This window comes from Chlorocebus sabaeus, chromosome 14 (assembly GCF_047675955.1).
Source record: "Chlorocebus sabaeus isolate Y175 chromosome 14, mChlSab1.0.hap1, whole genome shotgun sequence".
Lineage (NCBI taxonomy): Eukaryota > Metazoa > Chordata > Mammalia > Primates > Cercopithecidae > Chlorocebus > Chlorocebus sabaeus.
Genome location: NC_132917.1, coordinates 107,062,527 through 107,084,285, shown reverse-complemented (window position 1 = coordinate 107,084,285; position 21,759 = coordinate 107,062,527). Strand labels below are relative to the sequence as shown.

At 42.1% G+C, this 21,759-nt stretch overlaps 1 pseudogene; it reads right to left on the bottom strand.

Annotated features, from left to right (window-relative positions):
• Positions 1–923: 923 nt before the first annotated feature.
• LOC103241370 (protein ILRUN-like) lies at positions 924–14,357 on the bottom strand (annotated as a pseudogene).
• Positions 14,358–21,759: the final 7,402 nt, after the last annotated feature.

The following is a 21,759-nucleotide window of genomic DNA, read 5'->3' as shown; positions in this document are numbered from 1 at the left end:
GTCCTGGGTAGGTTGACCCTGTCACAAAGGCCAGCAGAAGCTTCCAGCGATATCAGGAGAGGGCCCGAGGCAGGAGGGAAGAACAGGACCCACAAGGACAGGAAAAGGAGAGAGCTGGGGAAAAGAAAAGCTGCCCTCAATCTGGCTTTTGACTACCAGCTTGCTATTGTCAAGTAGGTTCCCAGAATGTGGGAATGAGTTTGGGACCTAGAACATATAGTACTCTGCGATTCCTCCACAGTGGCCCCATTCCTGCGACACTGTAATTGATCGAGCTATAAACCCTGTGAGTGCTGAGAACCAGGCATTCTTCTCTGCCTCATGAAGAGTTAAAAGAATGTGGCACGAATTCCGCATAATGATGCCCGCAATGGTTTCCAGCAATCTTTGCGCCAATTCTTCAAGGATATTTCCCCAAATAACCTGCATTTCTGAGCTCATAGTCATGAGCGCATAAATCGTTAATATTAAAATTCATCTTTTTTACAGTCTGTTTCAAACTTCACTCTCCTGCCACCCACTGACTAAAGGAAAGACACGTTTCCTAAGTATCTTATGACAAGAATGCTTTTAAAGGAGACCATCACATCTTAAATTTCAAAAGCCATTTACTGATCTGATATTTGATTGCTTTTTCTCTAAGGAGGCTTTCCTCAGTGCATTGAGAGGAGGGGACAGCTGTGACCTCAGTTTACAGAGGCCTCTCGGTTTATTACTTTCACTGCATCAGTGGTGTGAGATCAATATAACTACACTGAGAATTAGAAGCCCTAGGTCTGAGCCACAGAAGCTCCTCAAACACCTGTGATTTGGTTAAGTTTCTTAAATTCTTACAGTCTCGGTTTCCTCCTCTGTGTTTGTATGAGGTTCCTCTGGCTGCTGTCAAATTTTTGCAAGTGCCGTAGCTTAAAACAACAGATTCATTATCTGTCAGTTCTGAAGGTGAGGAGCCGCAGTAATTCTCTGTGGGCTAGAGTTAGGGTGTCTGCAGCCCCTCTGCAAGAAAGCAGCATCTGTGTTTAGAAATATTTCACTTTTCATAATAATACTGGATGTGGAGAGATTTACATTCCTAAATGTTGTTCGATATTTTTAAGCTTCTCAAGCAGCTCTGACCAATAGAAATATAATGTAAACCACATATGGAACTAAAAATTGTCTAGTCACCACATTAAAAAGTAAAAAGAAATACAGGTAGAATTAAATTTAATAACATTTTACATTTAATTTAATGTACAAGCCACATCACCTCAACATACAGTTAAGCATTTAAAACAGTTAATGAGATATTTTATATTCTTGTTTGAGGTACGAGGTTTACATCTAGAGCCCACCTCAGTGCATATTCTCTGCATTATAAGAGCTCAAAGTCACTCAGATGAAAATCGGCCACTGTATCGGACAGCACAGTTTTAAAGGGTATTTCACTTTTATTAAACAAACACTTTACATAATTCAGAAGGGCTCAAAATTTAAACAGCATTATATTTAATGTACATTTGCTTCTCTTTTTTTTTGAGATGGAGTCTTGCTCTGTCACCCAGGCTGGAGAACAGTGGCACAATCTCAGCTCACTGCAACCTCCGCCTCCCGGGTTCAAGCGATTTTCGTGCCTCAGCCTTCTGAGTAGCTGGGACTACACACGCCTGCCACCACACCCGGCTGATTTTTTTATTTTTAGTAGATGGGGTTTTGCCATGTTGGCCAGGCTGGTCTGGAACTCCTTACCTCTGGTGATCCACCCGCCTTGGCCTCCCAAAGTGCTGGGATTACAGGCATGAGCCACCACTCTCGGTTTACATTTACTTTTAGAAATCACCACTGATCATTAGTTTGTTTGCAACAGTTGAATAAGAGCTACATACAGCATGATTTGTCTCCCTTTAAACAATTGTTGTTTAGTTAAAGATCAATGTGTTTAATTCCCCAGAATATAAATTAAGTTTATTTTCCCCCCTTTCACGGAAGTTCATTCTGTGAAGGAAACTATAGGTGCACAAAAACTAACTCAGGCTCCTGTATGTTGATAGCTTATACCACTTTGAATTGAATCTTTGCATCACCCATCATAAGTAATTTATCTTAATACGATTTCAGTCTTCACTAATGACATTTAAGCACCTGGTTTTACACGAGCTGGCCTTATTAGCTCAGTAGAGAAAACGCTATGTTTAGGAGTCTAAGACTTCTAGTTAAGGGAGTAGACTCGATATATAACCTGAGGACTCATCCCATAAATGCAAGATATGGGCAGGACTCTATCAGATGGGAAAGGTGAGGGTAAGTGGGTAAAGGTAAACCTATCAGTACTGCTAAAAACAGCCTAAAGTCCATGCTTTAAAGTTGCTGTCTGGTGGTGTTATTTTTATATTGAAAAAAAAAAAGCACACCATTATTTAGAAAATAAAGCCACAATACGTGTCATCAGGTTCCTGTCAACAAAAACACAGCAACCAGCTGGTGTATGATTCATTTTTCACAAGAGTATTTTTAGATTTGTTTCTACTTGTGCTCCAACTGTTCCATGGTATGTTTTGAGAAATAAAAGTGCACAAGAGTAAAGGGTAAATAAGAAGTATAGTGCTTAGTATCACCTTGTTGTTACCCAGTTCAAAGTTCAGCAATCACTGCTTATCATGCTAGAAAGAACGAGGGATCTCTATATTTGGATAAATGCATTCTACTAATGGATATTACTTTTCTCAGTTTAGAATATGCATTACCCAAAGTGTAAATTAAAACTTCAATACTCAAATTTTCTCAAATTGTCTTTCCCTAAGACTGTTGGACTTGCACTGATAAGTATTAATAACAGCAGTACTTACTTTTTAAAAGCCACCTTTTGTTTATGCTTTCATTCAAGGATAATGTGTAATGTTTACTTCTGACTTTGATGGAATTGTTTCAGGCCAACCTCCTCATTGTTAATAACTAGAAAAGCTGGAAATAATAAAGTAAATATCTCTGTGAAGATCCCAGAGAGATGGGAAATCCAGGAAAGTCAGTCCAACATGTGATCTGACTTTTTCTCCTGGAGACATTTGCCACTCAGACAACACAGACAGAGAAGCACACAGTCAGGACAGAGAAAAGCCGCTGAGAAACTAAGTGTAACTTGACACAATCCCAAGGAACTGGTGGGAAAAGTAAAGAAGGATGTCTTCTTTCAGCAAAAACAAGGAACCCTAATAGACACCCGGGCTTCCAGTTTGGACCTTGGAAGGGGTAAACCCTAGAGATAGGTGTGCCAGAAATAGACTATCCTCCCAAAGAATGAGGCCCAGGTTCAAGTCGTCTCACTCTCTGATTAAAGGACCCATCCTTCTGTGAGAAACAAAAGTAAGTCCTCTCTTGAGGAAGATAACATCATACAGAGATTCAAATTAACTACAGTTATTGTGGAGACTGAAGTGACTCCATCTTGGATGTTAATCTGCCATGTTGACTTCTGATTAGCCCCAATCCCGTGAATGCCTCCTGGTTCCTACTTTATTTACTGTTCTTAGTGTGAGAACAGGTATTCAACATAAATCCTGCCTTTAGATCCAAAAACCCTTGATGTGGTCACCCAGATTATAGGCCACGACGCACATGGCATCCTTGCCTGTTCTGGAGGGTTGCCTTCAGTTGTCTCTATAGAGCACATACCCCTTTCCCTATGGTATGTAAGCCCTGAGTTTGGGAAGTAATGGTATGGAAATCTACCTGTCTTGCAGCCACTCGAGACCATGCTTCCATCCGTAAGTTCCCTAATAAATTGCCCTCCACTGACAAACTAGATTTGTCTGCTTAGTTCTTTGGTTTCTTGGGTCTTACCACGTTTGAGAGTCACTTTGTATAGGTAACTCCTTCATACAGCAATTATACATAGCACACATACTCATCTGGCATTTATATAAAATAATCAGGGACACAAAAAGACAGATAATCAAATATGGAATTTAAACCCTGCTAACAAAGGAATCCTAGGCCTAGATGGCTCTACCTGTGAATTCCTATACATGTTTATGAAAGAAATAACAAAAATATTATATAAATTTCCCAGAAAATATAAAAAGAGAGACTATATTCCACTCATTAAATGAGGGTAAAACCTGAATATCAAAATCTGTGGACATCAAATGAAATGAAAATTACCAATCAAGCTTTTTCATGAACACTGATGCAAAAACCTCAAAGAAAATATGAGAAAATATAGTCTAGCGATCATTTTAAAAATCACAACCAGTTGGAGTTTTCATGAAATGTAAGGTTGATTTGATGTTTGCAAATAAAATAATGTATCTTACCACATTAATAGAATAAAGAAGAAAAATATATGACCATATCAGTAGTGCAGCAAAAACACTTGGTAAAAACAAACATTTACTTTTTTTAAAAGCACCATGAACATACCTCAGGGAAAGAACACTCTCTTCAATAAACAGTGCTGTAAAAATTGGATATTCATATGCAGAAGAATGAAACTGGACCCCTTTCTCTCACCACATACAAAAATCAACTCAAAATGGATTAAAGACGTAAATGTAAGACTCGAAACTATAAAATGATTAGAAGAAAACATAGGGGAAACACTACAGGACTTGAGTCTAGGCAAAGATGTTATGGCTAGGACCTCAAAAGCACAGGCAACAAAAATGACAGTAGAATGATGGGAGTTCATTAAACTAAAAAGCTTCCACACAACAAAGGAAACAATCAACAGAGTGAAGAAACAGCCAGTTGAATGGGAGAAAATATTTGCAAACCTTTCATCCAACAAGGGACTAATATTCAGAATATACAAGGAACTCAACTCAACAGCGGGGAAAGAAAATCCCATTAAAAAGGGTGCAAAAGACATAAATAGACATTTCTCAAAAGAAAGCACACAAATGGCCAGCAATGAGTTCATGAAAGTTTATGATAAAATGTTCAGCATCACTAATCATCAGGGAAATGCAAATTGAAACTAAAACGAGATAGCATCTCACCCCAATTAGGATGGTTATTATTAAAAAGACACAAAAATGTACAGATGCTAGCAAGAATGCAAAGAAAAGGGAACTCAAACACTGTTGGTGAGAACGTAAATTAGTACAGCCACTATGAAAAACAGTTTAGAAATTTCTCAAAAAACTAAAAGGAGAACTACTGTATGATTCAGCAATCCCACTGCTGGGTGTTTATCCACAGGAAAGGAAATCAGCCTATAAAAGGGATATCTGCACTCCCATGTTTACTGCAGCACTATTCATAATAGCAAAGATGTAGAATCAACTGAGATGTCCATTAGTGGATGAATGGATAAAAAAGATGTGGTACATATACACAATGGAATACTATTCAGCCATAAAAAGAACAAAATCACGTCATTTGCAGTAACATGAATGGAACTAGAGGTCATTATGTTAAGTGAAATAAGCCAGGCACATAAAGACAAATGCTGCATGTTCTTATTCATATATAAGAGCTAAAATAATTGCTCTCATGAAGGTAAAGAATAGAATGATAGATACCAGAGGCTGGGAAGGGTGTGTGGGTATTGGGGTGGGGGTGGAGGGGAATAGAGAGAGATTGGTTAATGTATACAAACATACAGTTAGAAGGAATAAGTTCCAATGTTTAATAGCAGAGTAGGATGACTATGATTAATAACAATGTATTGTATATTTCAAAATAGCTAGAAGAGAAGCCTTGAAATGTTCCCAGCACATAGAAACGATAAATACTCAGGGTGATGAACACAACAAATACCCTGACTGGATCATTACATATCTTATGCATGTAACAGAATATCGGCTATACAAATGTTACATATCATTTATAAAAATCATCAGCAAACTAGTAATAAAAACAAACTTTCTTAACTTGGTAAGGAATATTTATAGGCCGGGCACAGTGGCTCATGCCTGTAATCCCAGCACTTTGGGAGGCCAAGGCAGGCGGATCATGAGGTCAAGAGTTCGAGACCATCCTGGCCATTATGGCAAAACCCTGTTTCTACTAAAAATACAAAAATTAGCCAGGTGTGGTGGCAGGCACTTATAATCCCAGCTACTCAGGAGGCAGGAAAATCATTTGAACCTGGGAGGCGGAGGTTGCAGTGAGCGGAGATTGTGCCACTGCACTCCAGCCTGGGCGACAGAGTGAGACTCTGTCTCAAAGAAAAAAACTAAATAAAAGGGACTTTCAACTCCCTATTCCTCCCCACTGCACTCCCTATATTTATAAGACACAATCTCTGAACCACAATAGTCTTGTAAAATTGAATGCCAATAATTTCGCTCTAAAGTACTAAATGATAATAAAAGCCTTCAGTAACAGAAGCTTAAGGCATAATCCCTTGTGGGAGTAATTATAGTTTAAGTGGAAACAACTTTAATCTTTTTTAACTACCTAAATTAATAAAATTAAAATCATGTAATCACAAGCAGTTGGGTTATCTGAGAGTAGATAATAATATCCGCCCAATAACTTCTAGTTTAGCCACAATATTGCTCATCCCTGAGTAAGTGTTCAAAAGAAAAAGTTACCACAAGCAAATGGGGCTGAGGTAGTCATCCTACCCAATGACTTTCAGAAGTTAGTCCTCAAAACTGTTGTGTTCTGAGATAGCTCTACACCCACCTTTCAGCTAACAACTTGAGGGGCATCAAAAAGCAATTCATCTAGTCTCTGCCATTTGAAAAATGAAGAATCTGGACTCCAGAGAGTTGACATTATCTACATTCCTGGACCAAGAATGATGATACCTACTTCTAAGAAGACATAAAAATTTACTCAAAAGGTCTGTCTCTTTTAGTTTGCAAAGAATTTTTTAAAAATACTCTTCCAAATACCATAAAATCTGACCACAATTACGCTATTATGGAGGACAGATTTCCATTTACTGTGGAAATATTTGTGGGAGGGGCTCACGAGCTTCCAAAGAAGTGATGAAGACATAAGTTATAATCTGGATCTTTGGGTTTGGCCGAAAATCGAAAAGCAACTCCTAGGACTGTATTTAATGCCATAACTTTCTGTTGCCATGCTACCATGGAGCCCAAACTTCAACTCTTTGTACTGGAAAACATCCTTCTTCTGAGTAAGCTTTATTCCTAGGGCCCAAACACAATAAAACCATACAAACAGAATTTGAATCTAATACCCTCAAAGCACTTTGGCAATGTTTTTAGCCAAGTTGCACTACTTTAAAAAAAATGGCAAAAGATTAGCCAAAACAGCCTTAATAGAAGTATGTTTAGGGAGCTTCTGTCTTAGTCTGTTTGTGCTGCTATAACAGAATACAACAGACCTAGGCTGTGTTCATGCCTGCAATCCTCACCCTCTGGGAGGCCAAGGCAAGGGAATCACTTGAGCCCAGGAGTTTGAGACCAGCCTGGGCAGCTTAGTGAGACTCCACCTCTACTAAACAACAACTTACGAGATTAGCTGGGCGCAGTGGCATATGTCTGTAGTCCCAGCTCCATGAGAGGCTGAGGTGGGAGGATCACTTGAAACCAGGAGTTTGGGCTCTAGTGAGCTATGATCATGTTGCTGCATTCCAGCCTAGGCAACAGAGTAAGACTCTGTCTCTGTTTAAAAAAATAAAAAAAGAACACTACTGACTGGGTAATTCATAAAGAATAGAAATCCAAAGTCATAACATCAAAAAACGAAAAGAACAGAAATTTATTTTTTCAAAGTTCTGAAGGCTGAAGGCAAGAAGGCAAGAGAGCTGAATGCTACATGAGGTCTCTTTTATAAGGACCTTAATTCTTTTCACAAAGGAAAAGCCGTTATGGCCTAATCACCTCTTGAAGGCCTCACCTCTAAATACTATCACATTGGCCAGTAAGTTTCAACCTTTGAGTTTTGAAGGGAACACATCCAAGCATAGCAGTCGCACTAGATGTGATTTAATATTTCTCTAAAATAATATTTCATGACAGTAATAAACTACATTAAAATCAGTTTTTGTCATCTTTCATGAATGTAAGAAATTATGACAAAATGTAGAAGAATGGCTATGGTTGTAAATTCAAAAGAAATCCCCAGATTGTAATTTTGTCAATTGGCCCTGGTGTTTTATTATTATTGTTGCTGCTGCTGTTCAACTGAATTAGTAAATAAAAGTACTTGTTTTTGTGGAAATACTTTTAGATTGTGCATATTAGAACAATTTTGTCAGACTAGTTTACTTATTTTTGCTAGCTAAGTGGTCTCACTGACCAACCAGCTAGTCACAAGAAATTAAACACGCAGGGCCAGGTGCGGTGGCTCACGCCTGTAATCCCAGCACTTTGGGAGGCCAAGGCAGGCGGATCACGAAGTCAAGAGATCGAGACCATCCTGGCTAATGCAGTGAAACCCTGTCTATTAAAAACACAAAAAATTAGCCGGGCGTGGTGGTAGGCGCCTGCAGTCCCAGCTACGCAGCAGGCTGAGGCAGGAGAATTGCTTGAACCCGGGAGGCAGAGGTTGCAGTAAGCTGAGATTGTACCACTGCACTCCAGCCTGGGCGACACAGCCAGACTCTTTCTCCAAAAAAAAAAAAAGAAAAAGAAAAAAGAAAAGAAAAGAAAAGAAATTAAACGCGGAACAGAAATTGTACCTTAGTCTCATCTCACTCAGTCATCTTGCTAACCTATGTTGTTAATTACAAAGAAGACCAGTCAAGAGATGTCAGTGAGCACTTCCAGTACAAAGCTACTTCAGTCTGCATGCTTTTCCTCTCTGCTTGGAAGTTAAACAAAAGCAAAAGAAAAATGAAAAATAGAAATAATTTCCAGACGCTAAAATATCTGGAAGAAATGTCAAAAATAGATGTCATGTGGAAGAAGACAGAAAAATAATGAGCAGGTGATAATGGACCCTGCAAAGGCACAACTCAGAATGAACCATCAAAAATCTATGCTATGCCATAGATGTAAGTGGCTCACTCTAGCAGGGAAAAGACTATATCCATCATTTGTAGCAATGGTTGAGGACATTGGAGTAAGTACAGCCAGGCGAAGACACATTGCTAGACTATGTGATTCACAGAAGCAGAGGAAAGAATCATATGCCCAATCAATAGGTGCAGAAGCGGTCTTTCTTTTCGGTGGGAGAAGTGAGAGAGCCTTTGAGTTGTGAAGCTTAGGAAACCAACCTGGTCTTCCCCTTCTTTTCCTCCAGTTCTCAACACTCCTCTACACACACACGCGCGCACACACACACACACACACACACACAGATCCTCTGCAAATAGCTGGCTCATAAAAAGCCAATTAGTTCAACAGTTTTATGGATATGTAGAAAAATAAAATTTTTCAAAAGAACTACATAACACTGATATAAAGATATTATAAGAATAAATATTTTAGGCTTAGCATGGTGGCTCATGCCTGTAATCCCAGCATTTTGGGAGGCCAAGGTGGGCAAATCACCTGAGGTTAGGAGTTCATGACCAACCTGGCCATTATGGTGAAACCTGGTCTCTACTAAAAATACAAAAACTAGCCGAGCATGGTGGTGTGTGCCTGTAGTCCCAGCTACTTGGGAGGCTGAGGCTGGAGAACCGCTTGAACCCGGGAGGCAGAGGTTGCAATGAGCTGGGATCGCGCCCCTGCACTCCAGCCTACGTGACAGAGCAAGACTCCATCTCAGAAAAAAAAAAAAAGAATAATAAATATTTTTAAAATGTATCAAAGCAATTAACTTTAGTAAGAAAAACCAGAAACAGAAATGCAAAATTTCGGGGAAGATATCCACAAAGAAGTAAAAGAAAAGACTCATTACAAATTTAAACACAAAATTAGATGACACATAAGGAGATCAGACATTCTAAGAAAAAACATTAGAAATGTATATATATAGTTACAAACGAGAACAGAGAATATAATGAAATGAATATGTCAAAAAATAAAACGAATTACATAGAAAAATAACTGGAAGACACATGAAGATGACTAAAGAAATTTATATTTTTCCCGAAGAAGAAAACTAAAACGATAAACCACAAAAAAAGTTAAATATTGAAATCAAGAAATGTTCTTGAAATTCAAGAGGACTGGCATCTGTATAAGGCTCATTGTTCACTAGCAAAAAATGAGTCCAGAGTGGTCAACATTGAAGCATATCTCAACAAGAAGAACTACAAAGCACTGCTGAAAGAGATCACAGAAATGGAAAAACATTCATACTCATGGATGGGAAGAACTGATATTGTTAAAATGGCCATACTACCTAAAGCAATCTACAGATTCAATGCTATTCCTATCAAACTACCAGCATCATTTCCACAGAACTAGAGAAAACTATGCTATCCATATGAAACCAAAAATAGCCCAAATAGCCAAAGCAATCCTAAGCAAAAAGAACAAAGCTGGAGACATCACATTACCTGACTTCAAACTATATAACCGGAACACCATGGTACTGATACAAAAACACATAGACCAATGGAACAGAAAAGACAACCCAGAGGTAAAGCTGCACATCTGATCTTTGACAAAATTGACAAAACAAGCAGTGGGGAAAGGGCTCCCTATTCAATAAATGGTGCTGGGATACCTGGCTAGCCACATGCAGAAGAATTAAGCTGTATCTATACCTTTCACCATATACAAAAACTAAAGATTGATTGAAGACATAAATATATGACTTAAACGATAAGAATCCTAGAAGAAAACCTAGGAAGCACCATCTGGACATCAGCCTTGGGAAACAATTTATCACTAAGTCCTCGAAAACAATTGTAACAAAAACAAAAATTGACCAGTGGAACCTAATTAAACTAAAGAGCTTCTGCACAGTAAAAGAAACTATCAACAGAGTAAACAGACAACCTACAGAATGAGAGAAAAATGTTCACAAACTATGCATCTGACAAAGGTCTAATATCCAAATCTATAAGGAATGTAAACAATTCAACACGCAGAAAAACAAACAATCCTGTTAAAAAGTAAATTAAACATATAAACAGACACTTCTTAAAAGAAGACATACAAGTAGTCAACAAATATATGAGAAAATGATCAATATCGCTAAATTATCAGAGAAATGCAAATCAAAACCACATTGAGATAACATCTCACACCACTCAGAATGCTATTATTAAATAAGTCAAAAAACAGTCGATGCTGGCAAGCAAAGCTGTGGAGAAAAGGGAACACATATACCCCGTTGATGGGAATGTAAATTAGTGCAGCCACTGTAGAAAGCAGTGTCTGGAGGTTTCTCAAAGAACTTGGAACTGCCATTAGACCCAGCAATCCTATTACAGAGTATATATGCAAAGGAAAACAAATTGTTCTACCAAAAAGACACATGCACTTGTATGTTCATCACAGCACTATTCACAGTATCAATGCCATGGAATCAGCCTAGGTTCCCATCAACAGTAGATGAGATAAAGAAAATGTGGTACATATACACCATGGACTGCTATACAACCATAAAAGGGAATAAAATCATATACTTTGCAGTGACATGGATGCAGCTGGAGGCCATTATCCTAAGTGAACTGAAGACCACATGTTCTCACTTATAACTGGGAGCTAAGCATTGGGAACACATAGTTATATTCATGGGAACAACAGACACTGGGGACTACTAGATGGGGGCAGGAGGAAGGAAAGTTATTGGGTACTGGCCAGCGCAGTGGCTCATGCCTGTAACCCCAGCACTTTGGGAGGTCAACATGGGTGGATCACTTGAAGTCAGGAGTTTGAGACCAACCTGGCCAACATCTCTACTAAAAATACAAAATTAGCTGGGCATGATGGCGCACACCTGTAATCCCAGCTACTTGGGAGGCTGAGGCAGGAGAATTGCTTGAACCCAGGAGGCAGAGGTTGCAGTGAATCAAGATCGCGCTACTGCACTCCAGCCTAGGGGAGAAGACTTTGTCTCAAAAAATAAATAAATAAATAAACAAAACAAAACAAAAAAAACTACTGGGTACTCACTATCTAGATGATGATGAGGTTGATCATACCCCAAGCCTCAGCATCACACAATATACCCATGTAACAAAGCATGCCCTGAATCTAAAATAAAAGTTGAAATTACTTTAAAAAACACACAAAGAAACACACACATAATGTAAATATATAATTCAAGAAAGGTTCCTGAAATTAAAGAAAACTGACATGTATGTGAGGCTCATGGTTTGCTAGGAAAATATTAATCCAGATGGGTCAACGCTGAAGCATGTCATAGTAAAAGGCACACGCACATACACACATACACAAATGACCCATAAAAGAATACATTTGTCTGGTCACAAAAAGATTTAATGCTAAACGATAGTAAAACAACATCTATAAGATGCTCAAAGGAAGAAAGTGTGACCCAAGACCCATCTAAACTGCTCTCAAAAATAAAAGCTACAGATAATTGCTTTAAACATGAAAAAGTTCAAACAATATTCCCATGAGCCTTTTTGAAGACACTTCCAGAAGACTGAACAGTAGTCAGGCAAGAGCTGGTGGGGGAGATGTGGGCAAAAGGACTGGCGATCAATATCAAATATATTTAACTTTAGTAGTAAGGCTGAAACCTCTAGGCTTCAGAATTTGAAGTGAGAAAATAGTATGTAAATATTATACATGCTGACAAAAACTTGGGTGAAAAGGGGGGGAAAAGTGGGTGTGGATGTGCACCGATACAGAAGAGAAAGAAATGTATTGTGGGATTTATAAGCAATAGCTGAGAGTCAGAGAACTTTATTTAAAACCAACAAATCATGTAATAAAAGTCTAAGCATATTTAACAGTACAAAAATAAATACTAAGAAAGATACTATTGGTTAATATTTGGTAGTAGAGGAGAGATAGAAGGGAAAACAGTAATTATATTGCATATTTTAGGTGGGAATAAGGTATCATTAAAGAAAAAGAGGATTAAAGTTATTACATAATGGTATAAATATAAGGCTAGACACCACAACACAAACACAGGCATTACTGAAAATCAAAACTACGCACACACACAAAAGAATAGATAAAACCAACAATATAGTGAACAACCTAAAGAATAACTATCAAAGTAGAAAAGCCAACAAATGAAAGGGCAGAACTAAGAGCAAATATCTTTTTTTTTTTTTTACATACATACTAAGTTTCCTCAAAACTAGTCTGTTCTGCTTCTTCCTCTTCTCCCAGGATGAGGGGGTCAGAGTGACTTCTGTCTTTTGTTAATTTTTCTTCTTGCTGACATGAATTTAAGACTGGCCGAAGAGGGCTGGGTGCGATGGCTCACGCCTGTAATCCCAGCACTTTGGGAGGCCGAGGCAGGTGAATCACCAGGTCAAGAGATCAAGACCATCCTGGCCAACATGGTGAAGCTACATCTCGACTAAAAATATAAAAATTAGCTGGGCGTGGTGGTGTGTGCCTGTAAGTCCCAACTACTCGGGAGGCTGAGGCAGGAGAATTGCTTGAACCCGGGAGGTGGAGGTTGCAGTGAGCTGAGATCACGCCACTACACTGCAGCCTGGGCAACAGAGTGAGACTCCATCTCAAAAAAAAAAAAAAAAGACTGGCCAAAGCAGTAAGGCCCATGGAGCCCCTCACTGTAAGTAACTACTGATAAGCTGTTTGCGTGACCACTGGGAGACAGATTTACAGAGTTCTGTGGCAGTCTGCTCTGACCTCGCTTAGTTTGGCCAGGAGCAGGAGTCCCTGTGTTTTTGCAGATCCAGTGGAACTCGGAACCCCCAGGGTCTTATAAGTTGTTTTCATCTGATTGTTGGTTCTTTTGGAAAGAGGCAAAAGGGTTGAAGTTTCTGTCTACCTTGTGATATGGCTGTGGGTTGAACTCTGTTTCAAAAGATGACAGCTGCTGCGTTACTCCTAAAAGTCCAGCCACCTCCACACTGAGAATCCCCCAGATGCCATCTCCATAGTAGAGTCCTGTAGCAGTGCCCATCCGTCACTGTCCCTGATACATTCCTGCTCTGACAGGGCTGCACATCTGGACGATAACATCTGTAATCTCTGGGGGCTCTAGCGATCTCACCATCACCATGTTCACATGTCCAGCTTGGTCTCCCCCGACATATTGAAGACAAACCCTGGAGGCCAGGCCTCTGCCCCAGAATTCTGGATCCACCATGTTTTTACAAACTAAGTATCAGGAGGTATTGACTACCCTTTCTCTGTGGTGACATCTTCGACAAAGGTCATAGAGGGCACACTGATGTTTGAGTTCTCAAAGTCATAAGAGGCACCAATTGCTGCTTGTAGGTTCCAGTTGGTCCTGTCCAGGAAGAAGGCGCAACTGGCGGGGTTGAGCTGGAAGCCAAGCAGCCTCTGGAACTCGGAGATGAGCACGTCCTTGGTGGTGGTGCTCAGGCAACTGAACTTCTGCATCAGCCCGGGGTCCAGGTCCATGTCAATGCCTTCCATGGTGGGGAGCCGGACACCCGCTTCCCTGCCGCCTCACAACCAAGCTGCCACCCCGCCGCCAGGCCTAGGAACTAGGAGGGAGCTGGCTGCTAGCTAGCGTCGTGACCCTGCTCCTTTGAGGTAGGCCCCGGGCCTCTCACAGTCTCACAGGGGTAAACTCACTCTGCCACTCACTCTCCCCACCCCCACCCCCCCAGCTCCACTGCCTCTTGCCTCTCCGAAAGCAAATACCTTATCAAGTTAATTCACCTCTCACCTCTTCAAAAGCAAATACCTTATCAAGTTAATTCACCTTATCAAGTTAATTATCAAGTTAATTCACCTATTAAACACGTATCAAGTTCATTCACCTATTAAGCCAAAAAGATGTTTAGATTATATCACAACGCAAAACCCAATTCTACTCATATAGAAACATACAATCGCTTAAAAAAAAAATAAAAACAGTAATTATAGTTTGCAGTCAAGCTATATAGACTGGGGCTGCAGCCATTTGGAGGCTCCTGGATCCCTTCCAAACTCATTCATGTGATTGCTGGCTGGTCCCAATGGCACTGAGGGCCTTATTTAGTTCCTTACTGTGTGAGCATCTCCACAGAGTGGCTTGAGTGCACTTCAGGCCACTTGCTTGTCCCGAAGCAAGTGATCTGAGACACAGACAGGAAGAAAGAGAGAAGAGAAAGAGGTGTGAGAGAGAGACAGTGACAGAGACAGAGAGACAGCTCAACATGGAGGTTGTAGTCCTTTATAACCTAATCTCAAAAGTCACGAATCGTTGCTTCTATATTCCATTCACACAGATAATTTATTCACAATCACACAGATTGACATGGGTAAAAAGTAGGAGGGGCCCACTCAAGGATATGGAGACCAGGAGGTGGGGTCTTTAGGTCATTAGGGCCATTTGGAGACTCCCTGTGAAACACCACAGACCCTGAGTGGAACGGAGGGAAAGGATGCCTAGAAGCATCCTAGACTGCTGTATGCTCCCAAGGAGGCTGGGCCGGGCTACCAGGGGTGGTCCTTGGCGGAGTGCCGCGCCTCCCAAAAGCAGGGCTGTCCCATCACCCCGGCAACGCCTTGCCCTGGGCCGGAGCAGCCCTGGGAGGCGCCCTCTCAGCGAAACCGTGACCGCTGGGTCCAGAGCCCGCAGCCGGCCAGGCGCGTTCTCACCGCCTCCATGGGGACCACCGCGCACAGATCACACTCCCGCGCTGCCCGTGTGGTTTCATAAATCCTTAAACTCGAATGCTCAATGGTCATCTTAACCTGACCATTTAACCAGTAGACACAAGTTTAAACTCTGAACCCCTCTGAGCTTGTGCTTCTTACTTCGTAAAATGTAGGTAATGGTGATTGCCTCCGACATAGGAAGGGGAATCCCAAAAGTGCAGTATGATGTAGGTCTCCTGCCAAGTGAAAGCAATCGCTGTCGTGATGAAGACAATTTATGTGCCTCATTAAGCCATAAAACTTAGGGCCAAACCTCGGGAAGCGATGCCAGCCCGCTGCGCTAGTCCGGGAGGGCCCTGCGGAAGATGCGCGATGCCCTCCCGAGGCCCGGACACCCCGCAGGAGATCTCTGCCGAGATCATGGTAAGGCGCGCTGGGGACACCGCCGTAGGTGCAAGAGCAAGCATATTGTGATAAGGAACAAGCAGAGTCCTCGGGAGGCAGAGAATGTGAGAGGTGCCGAGTTCCACACGGAAGGAATGAATTGCGCTATTCCAGCCACCTCGCCACCTGCAGTGGAGACCAGCGGCACTTGAGCTCATCTCTGCCTGGCACACGTGAAGCGCGTGGCATATGGCCACTAACAGTGGGTGCCTTAGAGCTTTGGCGAGAGGCCCGCGGATGGAGGAGGTTGCCATGGGCCCCTCTGGACCCCAGGCCCTGCTGCTGTCTGCGTTAGCTACACTACCTCCCACCTGAGGGCTTTCTCAGGCAGCAGGAGTGACAGATAAAGATCCCCGGGGAAGCCTCCAAAAAAAAGCCAGAGCCCTCCCAGAGGGAACAGGCCACCATGCCCACTGTGATAACTGGCCTGATGGAGGAGTCCTGATGGATGGAGATGCCTCTCTTCCCTCCTGGCTTCCCTTCCCGCTCTCCGGCCAGCGTTTTCTGGGATCGCCTCCTAAACAAACTGCAGCTTGTCTCAGGGTCTGCTTCCGGGAAAACCAAGTAAAGACAAGAGTGTAATCCTACGGCCCAGGAGCATCTCACCTCACCGCGGGCATCTCTGGGCTGAGCATCAGGCTAAACAGAATTCCTGCACTCCCCACATCATCCATTAGTCGGGAGCCTTTTCTCAGCTGAGACCGGCGGAAGCAATCAAGACAGGCAATCCACGATGCTGTGTGTGTCCCTGAAGCACAATTGTAGTGTCTCCAAAGGAGAAGAGCAAGAAAAATAACTATTTTTTACCTTTTGCCATTTCATTCTCAAAAGGGCTCCAAGAGCCTAACTGGATGAAGAAACAGACTCCATCAGGCTCTATAACTTGGCCTTGTTCAAGGCTGGAAGCTGGACACTCACCCCAGGCTTTCTGATTTCACCGTCCCTTTGCTGTGCCAGAGGTTCTCCGCAGGTGGTCCCTGGACCAGCAGCATTAGCATCTCCTGGGAACTAGCTAGAAATGCAAATGTTCAGGGTCACCCCAGACCTGCTGCATCAGAAACTCGGGGGTGGGGCGGGCTGTCTGTGTTCCACAAGCCCCTGGGGGACTCTGATGGTCACTCGAGGGTGGGGTCCACATACAACAACACGTTCTTCCAATAGGAAGGCCATTTTTGTTTTTAAAGACCTAAAAGGATGGTATTTCTATACTTGGCAGGGATGATCAAATCATCACATCATAGTATGAATTTATTTCCATTTTTCCTCATTTTATTGAATGAGAAACAGATACCCACCAAGCAGAACTGGGTTCTGTCATAGACACAGGAGGTGGTCTAGCAGTTCCAGGGCTAGTCCAGACGACATATTTGATGTTAAAGGCAATTTACCTAATCTATGTGTCCCAATTTATACCAAAGAAAACATAATACCAAATCTGACAATACGGTCATAAAACAGAGTGCTTAATAAACATGTGCTGAATGAATACATAAATTGCATTGACTGAAGGCAAAGTGGCATTCACTACTGAGCTTCTCAGTCCCTGCGTGGATCACATGAAAGACTTAAGCCAAGAAATATGAGAACAGTTTGTACAGCAAATCACGTAAATAATTAGAAGTAGCAATATAAGGATAGCACAGTGGTTACATGTGTGCTAAAAGCTTAGTCTGCTTGGGTTTAAATGCCAGCACAGACACTTACTAGTTAACTGACCTCAGGCAAGCTACTTAACCTCTGGCTCTCAGTTTTCCCGGCTTAAAAATGGCATAGACCAGGTGCAGTGGCTTATGCCTGTAATCCTAGCACTTTGGGAGGCCGAGGTGGGTGGATCACAAGGTCAAAAGATCAAGACCATCCTCGCCAACATGGTGAAACCCTGTCTCTACTAAAAATACAAGAATTAGCTGGGCATGGTGGCGCACGCCTGTAGTCTCAGCTATTCAGGAGGCTGAGGCAGGGGAATCACTTGAATCCGGGAGGCAGAGGTTGCAGTGAGCTGAGATCACGCCACTGCACTCCTGCCTGGTGACAGAGCAAGACTCGATCTCAAGAAAAAAAAAAAAAGAAAAAAAAAGGCATAATAGTGACAACAATTGCAAGAGATTAAATGAGCTAATCCCTACTGTTCCAATGCCACGGAGAAATTTGCCCTGCCTTGCTTAGGCAGAATTAGGTTCTCTCTCCCAAACTCAAACAACATTCTGTTCATAGGACCAAGGACTACAACAGTGGGTGCCACTGTAGCACAGGAATAAAATACAGGCTACCCAGTTAAATTTGAATTTCAGACAGACTAGGAATAATTTTATAGTATAAGTATGGCCCACATATTGCAAGGTGCATGCTTATACTATAAATATACTAAAAAAATTATTCCTAGCTCATCTGAAATAAAAACACAATTCATCATACTTTTTTTTTAAAAAAGCAGGTAACTCTAATTTATCATCCCCACTTCATTTGAGAAGGACTATGGCTTACCTAACATTATATCCCTGGAATCCCATAGAGTTCCTTGCCCACAATCCGTCATTAATAAATCTTTGATAGGTGGGTGAAGAGGAAATATTTCCATGAAAGGCTATTGGTCCCCACATTGGGCAGTGTCAGAGTTTCAAGACATGACTGTCAGGCCCTTTGACTTGAGTAGGTGGTTTTGGTCTTTAGTTAATCCCTAGAAACTACCAGGAGGAGAATAAATATGCCTAAATTGCACGCTGTAAAAACAAGCATTTCCTGCCAGCATGACATAGGACCCCGTATTAGAGAACAGAGCCAGACATCCATTCTTCATTTAAGGGCTTTCTCTGTTCTATGTCCTGGGCTAAGAACAAGAGACTTATAATCTAAATATGAGAGAGAAAATAAGATTAATACAAGAAAATGTTGGCATTGAACGAAGGGAATTGGGGCCTCAAGAGTATCAAACATTCACTGAAAAGATAAACTGTTTCTCTTTTCAAAGCAGAGAAAATTTATCTTGACATGTGCTGGCCTTAGGGGTTTGCATCTTCCTTTCAAAACAGAGTGAAGCAGCTCAGATCTCTAGAGCTCTCCTTCCTCCTGAGACCGTGAAGCTCCGGCTCCTGTAGCTAACAGACTTGAGTCAAACCCTGGGAACCAACTTTCCTTATATTAAACATTTCTTTTTCTTTTAAGGTGAAACTAAACTCATTTTTTGAAATTGGATTCTTTCCTGAAATGTATCAAATCAGGAGCCCTTTGCTATCTTTTCCTGCTTCATAAGTCTCTATGCTGTTTCAGGAATAGGTGACCTTGGATTATATCACCGTGCTAAGAAGGGTAGAACATGGCAAAGCTGTGGAAGAAAAAAGGGGAGGAAAGGGCCTTGAAGAGGACAGTGTCCTGCACTTTGCCGTCAGAACTAGCAAGCAGCCCCATCCATAGCATCAGAGCTGCTCATATAATAGTAGAATTTGTAAAAAAAAAAAAAAAAAAAATTAGATTTGGTGGCTCATGCCTGTAATCCCAGCACTTTGGGAGGCCGAGACAGGCGGATCACGAGGTCAGGAGATCGAGACATCCTGGCTAACACTGTGAAACCCCGTCTCTACTAAAAATACAAAAAATTAGCTGGGCGTTGTGGCGGCCACCTGTAGTCCCAGCTACATGGGAGGCTGAGGCAGGAGAATGGCGTGAACCTGGGGCACGGAGTTTGCAGTGAGTGGAGATCACGCCACTGTACTCCAGCCTGGGCGACAGAGCGAGACTCCGTCTCAAAAAAAAAAAAAAAAAAGATTAGATTTATGACAGGCCTTCAGTAGTCATGTCCTTGCATGGGGCTAAGTCAGGGAATTACAGGCATGAAAAATTAATCAGTCCCTCAAAAAGGAAGCCACATGTGGAGACACGGATGAGTTTCCAGGATGGGAGAAGATTTGATGTTTCGTACATAGAGATGGTTTAATGCTGAGTGAAAGAGACTTGTGCACAGACAGAGAGATCTGCAAATTTCCCAAGACATTTGTTCTTTTTCCACCACCACTGGAGTATCTCATGATTCATCTTCTGGGAAAGCATGAAGTTTTGAAGGGCTTCAATGTGGTTAAATCTCAAAAAATGGTTAACTTCTGTTACCCAAGATTTTAATAGATACATAAACAAGAAGCAAGGGACTGCTTCCGTGGCTGATGAAAATCACAGACGCTCCAATCTGGAAAGGCTCTTAAGGAGCATCTTTTCTGAGTTTTAATTTTAGAAACAAGGGAACTGAGCCCCAGAGAGGGCGAGGACCCCACATAACCTGATCACCCCGTGATCACCCAAGTCCCCCACCAATCCCGGTACATGGGCACACAGTGAGCAGTACATATTTGAGGAATGAATGCATGAATCTCATTGATTGAGGGCAAGGTGAGACATACTATAGTTTCTCAGTCCCTCTAAGTATCTTGTTTTCTTCTCAATGATTACTCAATATCACCTATAGAATACAGGCCCACAGTGAATAGTATTTTAAAATTGTCCTGCCTCTGGAGTGTAAAATAAAAGGCTTTCTCACATCAAATTCACCACCGTGGTGCTTGAGCATTTCCAATAAGCCGGGGGTCAAGGGGTTTGTCCATGTGACTGTTTCTGCATCCAGAAGACATACGTCCATCTGAGTGTCTATCTGTAGGTAATGATCGGGAGGCACTTACAGCGCTGATGGCACACAGCTAGTTAGAGGCGAGGTTGGACTGGACGCCTGACCTCCTAACCCCAGACCAGGGCTTCATCAATGACTCCCATTTGCTTCTCGGCTTGTAGAAGATGGAGATCTGTGCTCCTCAAACAGCTGCCTCTGAGTGGGAGGAAAGAGTACGCAGCATAAGGGATTAAGTAACAGACTCACCAAACAGTCTCATCTTTACCCTAAATAGCATTACCTTTCTATATTTACTCATTCAGCCATCAAACATGCTCTGAAGGCCCCCTCTGCACCTGACCGGATGCCAGGGTGGCTCTGCCTGGATCCAGGGGGCTGGGCATAGCGCCTGCTCTGCAGAAGCCCACACTCCAACAGAGAGAGAGGGCTAAAGGCACCAAAACGATCCAGGTGCTCCAGCGTGTGAAGTTTCGAGTCACATACACTGTATGTGAAGCACAAAGAAGTAAGCACATTTGATAATCAGGGAAGGCAGGAGAAGAGGACGTGAGATACCAGACGGAAGCTTCTCTCCATTCTACAGTGAAATACTCAAAAATGTGCATTTATGTTGTTTTGGTAACCTGAAGTATGTGAAGACAGAAACAGCACTCTGGCCCATTTGACTCACAGCATCTAGTGTTTCTTGGACCAGTCAGAAAGTGTAGAACTCTCCAAGCCTGTTCATTCCCGTCCATAGTGACTGTCGTCCAAATTAGCAGGTCTCCTCTAAATTGTCATCCCCCAGGAGAATGAGACACAACTACGTCCTATTCCCACCCTCACTGCCTCTACCACAGCAGTTCTCAAATGCCTCAGTCTCAGGAACTCTTTCCACTCTTAAGAATTATTGAGGACTCAGCCGGGCACAGTGGCTCACACCTGCAATCCCAGCACTTCGGGAGGCCAAAGCAGGCGGATCACTTGAGGTCAGAAGTTCAACACCATCCTGGCCAACATGGCAAAGCTCCATCTCTACTAAAAATACAAAACATTCGCCGGACTTGGTGGCAGGTGCCTGTAATTCCAGCTACTCAGGAGACTGAAGCGGGAGAATCCCATGAACCCAGGAGGCGGAGATTGCAGTGAGCCGACATCGCAGCACTGCACTCCAGCCTGGGTGACAGAGTGAGA